The sequence below is a fragment of the Trachypithecus francoisi genome, unplaced genomic scaffold (assembly GCF_009764315.1).
Source record: "Trachypithecus francoisi isolate TF-2019V2 unplaced genomic scaffold, Tfra_2.0 Lachesis_group13, whole genome shotgun sequence".
Classification (NCBI taxonomy): domain Eukaryota; kingdom Metazoa; phylum Chordata; class Mammalia; order Primates; family Cercopithecidae; genus Trachypithecus; species Trachypithecus francoisi.
The window spans coordinates 128177506-128187729 of record NW_022681458.1 but is presented as its reverse complement, the minus strand read 5'-3'; the positions used below and the strand labels follow the sequence as shown (position 1 = coordinate 128187729).

General features: G+C 49.5%; 1 long non-coding RNA gene across 1 annotated transcript; it reads left to right on the top strand.

Annotated features, from left to right (window-relative positions):
- The first annotated feature begins 820 nt into the window (after nucleotides 1-820).
- Nucleotides 821-7974, top strand: LOC117095439. Its single transcript, XR_004441985.1, has 3 exons — nucleotides 821-956; nucleotides 6989-7122; nucleotides 7223-7974. It is a non-coding gene; the product is annotated as an uncharacterized LOC117095439 (long non-coding RNA).
- The last annotated feature ends 2250 nt before the right edge of the window (nucleotides 7975-10224 follow it).

Below are 10224 nucleotides of genomic sequence, written 5' to 3'. Positions count from 1 at the left end.
CAACTCGAAGGAGGAGGGGAGGAGGAGGAGGCAGCAACTCGGAGAGGGGATGAGAAGAGAGAGGAGCAGAAAGAGGGAGGGAGGGCACTCGGGGAGAGGGAGAGGGGAGGCTACCCAGGAACCAGCTCATCCTCAGAGTGTCTCGAAGTCAGGCCTGCACAAGGTTACCTGAGGCTCCCAGGAGTGTGGCCTGCAGCCCGGGGCACACTGTCTTGGTGATCCAGGTTTTGGCCTATGGAAAGTCTACACTGTGGCTTAAGGTGGTCCTGTTCAAACTTTATTTCAAAAACCCCAACCCTGTATTTCTCTTAAGAAGTACATTTTACATCGCAACCAAGTTCCACAAAACCGTATTTCTCCCTATACAGGACTGCAGGGATGCACTCTTTACACTATCTATTCTGGGTTTTTTTTGTTGTTGTTGGTGGTGGTTTTTGATGATGACAGTGATGAAACAATAAACTGATTTTATGATCTATTAATAGGTTGCAACCTGCTGTGTGAAGAACACCTTTGAAGGTATCAGGCATACCTGTCTTTTCTCTTTTAAATACAATGCACAGCAGCAGGAAAGGGCCTGCTCACCTGCTGGCCAGAGGCTTCCTGCTCTCAGCTTCCATGACTACTTTTTTTGAGACAGCGTCTTGCTTTGTCACCCAAGCTGGAGTGCAGTGGCACGAACACGGCTCACTGCAACCTCAACGTCCCGGGCACAAGTGATCCTCCTGCCTCAGCCTCCCAAGTAGCTGGGACTACAGGCGTGGACCACCACACATGGCTAATTTTTAAATTTTTTTGTAGAGATGGGGTCTCACTATGTTGTTCAAGCTGCTCTCAAAAAACTCCTGGGCTCAAGGGATCCTCCTGCCTCAGCCTCCCAAAGAGCTGGGACCCACAACTCCCACTGATTCCCATGGACCCGAGACAGAGCCTCCGTGGGCAAGAAACACACCACGGTTTGTGTTTGTTTGTGTTGTTTGTGTTTGGATGTGCATTGAATCCTGGTAACTGGGATTACCTGGGGTGGGAGGGCACTAGGGATGAGAGGAGGACTTTTCACTCTACTTCGCTGCTGTTTGAATTTTTGTCACATACATTACTTAAAAAATGTTTATTTAAAAGCATTTCAAACCTACAAAAAGGTGTCAGAAACAAATGTGACACAAAGTCACGCTGCCGTTCTCCCCATTCCACACCCTTCAGAAATCTCTAGCTAGCTTCAGTACTTCTCTGAGGAGTGAGGAGTGGATGAAGCCTCAGAATGCTTTATTTTATCTATAATTTTTTTTTTTTGAGACGAAGTCACAGGCTGGTCTCAAATTCCTGGGCTCAAGCAATCCTCCTGCCTTGCTCAAGCATGAGCCACTATGCCTGGCCAAGGAGCTGATTTCTGATCCTAGGTCTTGAAAATTTTTTTTTCTTGGCCGGGCGCGGTGGCTCAAGCCTGTAATCCCAGCACTTTGGGAGGCCGAGACGGGCGGATCACGAGGTCAGAAGATCGAGACCATCCTGGCTAACACGGTGAAACCCCGTCTCTACTAAAAAATACAAAAAACTAGCCGGGTGAGGTGGCGGCGCCTGTAATCCCAGCTACCCGGGAGGCTGAGGCAGGAGAATGGCGTGAACCTGGGAGGCGGAGCTTGCAGTGAGCTGAGATCCGGCCACAGCACTCCAGCCTGGGTGACAGAGCGAGACTCCATCTCAAAAAGAAAAATTTTTTTTCTTTTCTTTTTCTTTCTTTCTTTTTTTCAGTAAACTTTTATTTTAGGTTCAGGGTGCATGTGCAGGTTTGTTATATAAGTAAACTCGCATCATGGGGGTTTGTTATACAGATTATTTTATCACTCAGGTACTATGCCTAGTATCCAATTCAAATTCTTTTCTTTCTTTCTTTCTTTTTTTTTTTTTTTTTTGAGGAAGGGTCTCACTCTGTGGCCCAGGCTGGTGTGCAGTGGCACTCTGTGGCCCAGGCTGGTGTGCAGTGCCACTGCAACCTCTGAATCCCAGGCTCAGGTGCTGCTCCCACCTCAGCCTCCTGAGTGGCGCACACCACCATACCCAGCTGATTTTTCTATTTTTAGTGGAGATGGGGTTTCTCCGTGTTGCCCAGGCTGGTCTCGAACTCCGAGGCTCAAGCAATCCACCTGCCTTGGCCTCCCAAAGTGCTGGGATTACAGGCATGAGCCACTTTGCCCGGCCCCAATTCAGAATTGTAACACAGTCTTCTGAGTAGTCTCACCGATTGATCATGTCAAAATTGTTGAAAGCTGTTTGCTGTCCTGTAGACTGTCCCCTCTGACATTGTCCACAGCGCCAAATCTGGCCTGCAGATGATCTGGAGCCATCTCATCAGCAGGCAGGTCTGTCCCAGGTCCTGGCTCTGCCCAGGGAACTGGCAGTTCCTGAGAAGTGAGAGGTATGCAGTTACCTCTCAACACCTCTTCAGTCCCTATCCCCCAGAGCATTTAAGGTCTTTTTGGAGAGACATACCAAAAACCAAGAGTCATTAAGATGGGACTTGGACTCTGGCCTGGAGAAGATTCTAATGTAGTTGGAGAACAATACAAAGCAGCACAAATCAGATTGCTTATGTGTTGGGTGTAGGTGGTTAATTAAGTCGGCCTTGGGGACTATTTGGGTTTGGAAGGCCCTGGAGGAACCTCCTCTGGGACATGGGACCTAAAAAATCTCCTAGCTGGTGGTTGCCACTGTGAATCCTTCTCTCCAGGACAGAGAAACCTGACATTGCCTGGACCCCCGCATTTGATCTGGCTTGTTCTAAATCAACTCTTGAGAGCCTGCTGTACAAAGGAGAAAGTGCCCTTTGGCTCACTGGGAGTAAGAAATACAGCCGTCAGGAAAAACAGAAAGTCCGTGCCTGCTGCAGGCACAGTCCTGGGTCCACAGGAAACTCCACCAGGGAAGGCAATTATTACAGAAGAGAACACTGCTTGGAGTTGTGGATGCTGTTGCCTGCCCAGCTTCCATTCTCCCCTTCCTTCCTAACAGCACCCCAGTTTTGTTCAGGTATCTGCCTGTCCACACGTGCTTCAGGGAAAGCTGGCCCTTGCTCAGCCCCTTGCCCGCAGCTCCTGAGTGGGGGTTGTGGAAGCTGATTTTTCAGAGAGTGATCTCATTGTATTTGCCAACCTGCGCGTGGCATTTCCTGGCCCAAGGTTTACTTCAGGAATGGGCTTGTAATCAAATTCAGCCCAGTGGAATATGAGGGTAAGTTTGGAGACTTCTGGGGAAGAAACGTGCTCCTGTTCTTTAAGGAGAGCACTGCCACAAGAGCCCCCAGTCTCCTCCAGAGTCGCAAGCAGGCATGGGATCTGAAACTTCTAGAACCATTTGGCTCTCAGGAAGAAGGCAGCCTGATAACAAAGACAGCCCCAGAAGATGGTGTAGTTAAAGAAATCAGAGAGAAACAGAGCGAGGTTGCTGGATCATTCTGATCCTGAAGCCTCCATTACATCTAATCACATACTGCTGTGGTTGGCAGAGGGGTGCATCTCGGATTGCCGCTGGGGACGAAAGGGGATTCCTGAAAGCAGATGTCCCAGTTGGGTCCTGCATCTCTCCCTGCCATTGCCCCTGGGTCCCACTGGTGTCTTGTTTCCAGTCCAGGATCTCATTCAGAATCCAACATGGCACTTGTCTCCTCCCATTTGGGGCAGTTCTCTCATCTTTTCTTGTCACTGTGACACTGGCCTGCTATTTTATAGGACATTTCTCGCGTTGGATTTGTCTGATGTTTTCTCAGTATTAGACTGAGGATATGCATTTTTGGCACAAATGCCATTGAAGTGATGCTGTGCGCCTCTCAGGACCCTCTGTCAGGGGAGGGGTGATGATATATCTCATGACTGGTCATGGTAGCTCTGATCACTTGGTTAAAGCGGCATCTCTCTGAAATTTCTCCACTGGAAAGTTGCTATTTTCCCTTTGTAATTAATAAATATCCTGTGGGGGAGATGCTTTATGAGTATGTAAATATCCTGTTTCTCATCATATTTTTGCCTACTAATTTTAGCATCGGTTGATGATTCCTGGCTGTAACAGTTATTACCATAGTTGTTAGCAAATGGTGATTTTCTCTGTACATCGCTCTTTCTATATTTATTAATTGGAATTCTACTGTGAAAAAGAACTCTTTCCCCCATGTGTATTTATTCCATTATTTTTATATCTGTATGAACTCTTGGATGCTTCTCTTATTCTATGGGTTATAATTCATTGCAATTATTTTTGCTCAAATTGTACCAGATCTGGGATCTGGACCCGACATTGGGATCTCCTTAGTTGACTCCTATGCGCTCCTATGTCCTTGGACACGCCCCATCGCCCCATCGTTCCTTGATCCCTTCCTTACATCCTGGCACAAGATGCTCCTGGCTCATCTGATAATGTCCCTGTCCCAGCCATGGAGTCAATTGTTTCTCTAAGAGCCCTGACTTGTTTGCTGGAGGATGGTATTGAGAAAGTGAGATCTGGGCACCAGTCAGATTTAACTTGGTCAAATGAAAATGCAGAACTGTGCTGACAGGCGGGACAGTGTGGGAAGGCGCGGTCCGACTGCAGGGCCCAGGCGAGGGGCAGAGGGACAGACAGACTCTGAGAGGGAGGGCAGCTTGGCCACTCAGTCCTTGGCTGGGAGCCCCTGTGGGGAGCACGGCCTGTGGATTCAGCACTGGCAGAGCTTGCCTCTAGGGTGTACACCTGGAGGCTGCAGTTGGGAGGGAGAGGAAAAACTTTTACTTTTTAAAAATCATGGGCATCTATTATTAATACTTTAAAAACTATAGGCCGGGCGCGGTGGCTCAAGCCTGTAATCCCAGCACTTTGGGAGGCCGAGGCGGGCGGATCACGAGGTCAGGAGATCGAGACCATCCTGGCTAACACGGTGAAACCCCATCTCTACTAAAAATACAAAAACGAGCCGGGCGAGGTGGTGGGCGCCTGTAATCCCAGCTACTCAGGAGGCTGAGGCAGGAGAATGGTGTAAACCCGGGAGGCGGAGCTTGCAGTGAGCTGAGATCTGGCCACTGCACTCCAGTCCGGGAGACAGAGCGAGACTCCGTCTCAAAAAAAAAAAAAAAAAAAAAAAACTATAATAATAAAAGCAGAAAAGGTCTCCTTTTCTGTTTTTTTGGCCATGTGTACAATTGTGTTTCCTTTTCTCAAACTGAAGAACAGTGGAGCAGATGCAGATGGACTGTCAAATAACATGGGCTCTCACTGCGCCACACTCACTGGTGCGGTGGGTCTTTGTGCAGGGATCCAGCTGCACTCCAGATCCCAATCATGACATCCTTAAGGCTCAGGGCCAGGGGGTGCTGCAGAGACCATCTTAGGCTGGGGCTTTCAAACTCTCCTGATCACCACCCACAGCAAAGAAAAAGTCTATTTTATACCATGACCTACCATACAGACATACATTCACAAGTTTATGGCACAGTATTCACTCTTGTTATGTGCGACACATTCAATTGTCTATTTTATGCAGGTTATTTCCTGCTGGTTTGCCATACTCTTATTATGCAAATGGGAAACTGAGGCCCTAAAAAGGGGAATGAGTGCCCAAAGGCTGCAGCTCTTGAGGATGCATTTACTAAGGGCCTGTCGAACAATGCTACATTTTTATAGCTCTGGAGAGAAATGGGTCTGAATAATAAGGGTAGACTTTTTATTTAAGTGTCAAGAGCTGGATGAAATTAGCCTGCGGGTCTTAAACCAGAGATTTCCTGCCCTTATTCAAAAGCCCCAAATTCCTTATTATGGAGGCCTTAAGCTCTTTAAAATAAATGTTTTGTCCATAATCTGTTCATTCATCCACTTACTCAGCAAATGTCCTTAGTAGTAGGTGGAGAGCAGGCATGCAAGGGGAAGGGGCATCAGTCTCCCAGAGAGACAGACATACAAACAGCCACCACCTGAGCAGGACCTGGCAGTCATGGAGATGTGCACAGGGTGGGCAGGGGAGGTGCTGAGGCAAGCGGGAATGTGACCTTTGGAAGGTTACCTTCCTGAGCTTCAGTTTCCTTCCCCATAAAACGGGGGTGGGACCTGCCTCCCTGAGTTGTAACAAGCTCTGAGAACCTCCTGGCACAGTCCTCTGCCACTGTTGGGGAAGGAAGGCTCATGCCAGCCTGGTAAGGCCAGGAGGGTCTTAAGAGAGCTTGGTATGGAGGCCTGCAGGATGGGAAGGTCCAAGGAGCTCTTGAGAATTTGGGGGCTGGAGAAGAGTGGCTGATGACAACGACAAGGAGGGCTGGAGATGCAGAGGCCATGATGGAGGCCTTGTGTGCTTGCCATATACTGGAGTTTAAATTTAGCCCTATGAGCAAGGAAGGCCATTGAAATGCTGTGAGTGGAGGAGTGACATGGCCAGATCTGGATCCACCACATTGACTCAAACAAGGGATTTCTGTAGCCATAAGAAAGCTGGTAGTCAAAATCGGACACTGCAGTGCTTGGAAGACACCCTGTTAGGTGACTCAGGTATATAACGGGGTTAGCGTCTCCAGTGAATGGCTGAGGGCAAGGGAAGGCAGGCTGAGGTGGGCAGACAGCTGTACCTCATTCCTGAGACCATCCAGGGCAGGGCTTTTCTGACCGAGACACACAACCCTGACACCAGAGAGAATACTGTACTTCCCCATCCTTGGAGGGGCTGACTCTAGAGAATCCCATCGGGTGAGCCCAGGAACCTACAGGTTCTGCACCACTCGGATGGGTAGGCATTTTGAGGGCATGAGGTAGGCGTTACAGTGATAAGATACATAGGGCTCTAAACCACAGAGGCCCTGGTTCAAATCCTGCCTCTTCCGAGTACAAATTAGTTGACTTTGGGAAGTCAGTCAACTTTGCCCTGGGCTGCAGTTTCCTCACGGTCAAATGCATGGGAGAGGGTGTGTGAAGAGTTAAAATGCATTTAGATTTCACTGTACAGTCTCCTCCAACATGATCTCACACCCTCCTTTTACAGTATAAGCAGGCTGATGTCAGAGGCTGTGACTCGCCCAGGGCTACACAGTGGACAGGTGGCAGAGCCAGGAGCCAAGACGTGGTCCACCTGCCTCTATGAACCCACACTCCTCCCGCTACCCCTTCTGGGGCCAGGTGAGAAGCAGGGAGCTGGCACTGTCCCAACCCAGATTCCTCAGCAGGGAGGGCCTGGCCGCCTGGGCCCAGCCTGAAACCCAGGAGTCTGTTAACCTAGGTCCGGAGGCCAGAGTGCGTGGCGGATGAGTCACGCCAACCGGCTGCACCAGGAGACCCCCTCCTCCCTGCCCACGCCCCGGCCGAGAGCTGGTTGCCAAGCAATAAGACATAACATATATAAATAGATGCGACTCCTGCCGTTACAGGGAGGCCCGATTCTTGGGCTGCTGTCTTTTCCTTGCCTCTCCTCTGCGCCCCTCGGCCTTCCTCCCAGCGTCTCCTGGTGCAGTCAGCTCGATCCTCAGCTAAGAGCTCCCAGCCCTGCGTGCCAGGGCACTGCCTTCACGAGGACGGTCCAGGATGGACCAGGGCATAGCTGCGCAGGGCAGGCCGGGGTGTGGAAGGAGGCAGGGGCGCGCTGCTGGACTGGACTTTTACCACCCGCGGGGGCTAGGCGAGGGCGGTGGAGCGGGCATGACTGCCGGACACTGGATCAGAAGGGGTGGGCGGAGCCAGCTCCTGCGACTGGCGGGAGTGCGCCCGGTTACCAGCAGCAGACGGGGCCTGCTGCCCTGCTCCCCTTTCCCCTCATAAGTGACTCCTCCAAAGGGCACTTTTCTTATTCCACCTTGCGTTACCTGGTACTCACCTTAGCTGCAGAACGCCTTGCCAGCTTGCTCCCTGGCTGGGCCTGCTATCTGCACAGTTGTCCTGCCCAGGTCACCATGTTCATGACACGGAGTATTCCCATCACCCCAGGAAGTTCCTGCCTCTTTGCAGACCATCCTTCCCTCTTGGCCCCTGGCTATACGTTTTGCCTTTACTAGAATTTCGAATAAATGAAATTTATGTAAGATGTAATTTTTGTCTGGCTTCTTTCACTGAGCACGATGCTTCTGAAATTCGTTCATGTCATCAGTGGTTTGTTCCTTTCTTTGCTAACCAGTTGGTGAATATTTAGGTTGTTTATGACTCTCATGAATAAAGCATGTAGAAACATACATGTACAATTATTTGTGTGGACATGTTTTCATTTCTCCTGAGGAAATACCTAACACTGGAATTGCTGTTTCATTAATTAAGATATTATCATTCCCATTTTATAGATAAAAGACTGAAGCTCAGAGAGGTGAAGCAGCTTGCCTGAGCTCACACAGCATGGCAAAAATTCAAAGCCATGTCTCAGCTGTACACCAGGTGGTCACTTGTACAAAATAGGTAATTTTTGGAGTCAAAGGTCCTTGACTGGTAGATAAATTACCACATATGGGCTGAATTCCACTGTATTCAGGTTTGTAGCTTGCAGAAATAGACTGACACTGAGCCCAAGTTGCTGAGCACCGCACACTGAGAGGTCACTCTTTGAAGGCATTTCAGCAGCTGACTTCTGGGAACTTAAGCTGCAGGTCTGCAAGGATTTTGTTAGTTTCGTGAAGGTGGTGTTGGCCAGGTTTCTCCACTGGAAAGTCACGATTACTCCACTATAATTACTAAATTGAGAGGAGAGACATTGAGACTAAGAATCCGATTCATCGAGCTTTCACCCGCTAGTCTGAATACCCACCTTGAATTCCTAACTCCATTCCTTTCCCATTTGCTAGTTGTATTATTCTGTTAGGGAGAGTTTTTCCTTCTTCCTCAGTTACGTTTACATCACTATGTCCTCAAGGATTTTATTCTATGGAATCTAATCCATTACCATTATTGTTTTGATGTTTGATGTGTTCCAACTTTGGCCAGAAGCAGTCTCATTAAACTGACTTCTATGTCCTTTTAACATGCTCCTGTGATTCTCTGAGCACTTCCTTACTCTCAGGTATAAGATATTCCAAGCTCCTGCTCTTCTCCTGTACCAGCCCTGGTCCCTTTTAGTAGAGAATGACATTTAGAAACCAAGATCAGGGTGTGAGATGAACTTCTGGGTACTGGGATGTCACAGCTTCTAGGCCACCTCAGTCTGCAGGTTTTTAAGGCAGCAAGTGAGGTGAAAGGCGGGGCCATGAGATTGAACTTATAAGTTACGGACTCAGCAAAATCAGGCTTCTGGTGGTAGGATGTCTATAACAAGTGCAGCGAGCTCACTTATGGGCTCACAGGGTGGTGGAACTGGGCAGTCAGTCCAACCAGGCAGTGGTTTCTCCACTCAGAGACACCTCTGTAGGCCGGGCAGGGTGACTCATGCCTGTAATCCCAGCACTTTGGGAGGCCGAGGCAGGCAGATCACCTGAGGTCAGGAGTTCAAGACCAGCCTGGCCAACATGGCAAAACTCTGTCGCTACTAAAAATACAAAAATTAGCCGGGTGTGGTGGCATGCACCTGTAATCCCAGCTACTTGGTAGACTGAGGCAGGAGAATCGCTTGAACCCAGGAGGTGGAGGTTGCAGTGAGCCAAAATTGTGCCACTGCACTCCAGCCTGGGCATCAGAGTGATACTCTGCTTTAAAAAAAAAAAAAAAAAAGAAAGAAAGAAAGGAAGACTTCTGTAAATTTTACACAATTATAAATCTTTCAGCTCTTTTTGCCTTGCTGTAAATTACTTCCATGACGGAGGACCTGGGAGGCTGGTTTTCCAGGATGGTGGGAACGTCAGGGACAGTGTGGGGGACACATGGAGAAGGGTGGCCTCAGGGGCTCCACAAGGTGGACTGCCACGGTGATGGGAAACTTCACAGATCTCTCCTGGCAGACACTCTGCTGTCCTCAAGGCTGATCAGCTGGCTGGCTTGGGAGCGAGCCAACGCCTGGAGGGGACTTCAGGAATCAGAGGTGGTGACTCATAGTGGGAGGCCACAGTCTCAGAGTCCGGTTCTCTGAAAAGAACCACGCCTTCCAATGGTGTCTGGCACCCTGCATTCTGAAGGGCCTGCTGGCTCTGGGGTCCACTGGGGCTGAGGCAGTCTTGGGCCTGTTGTGGGCAATGGGTGGGAACAGGTGCCATATATCTCCAGTGACTTTCATGTGTGTCACCCTGCTGGCCTCCACCATAATCTTGGGAGCAGGATGCCTTTTTCTGTCTTCCAGACACTGAGGCTGAGAAGAGCAGGCACAGGTCTCTGCCG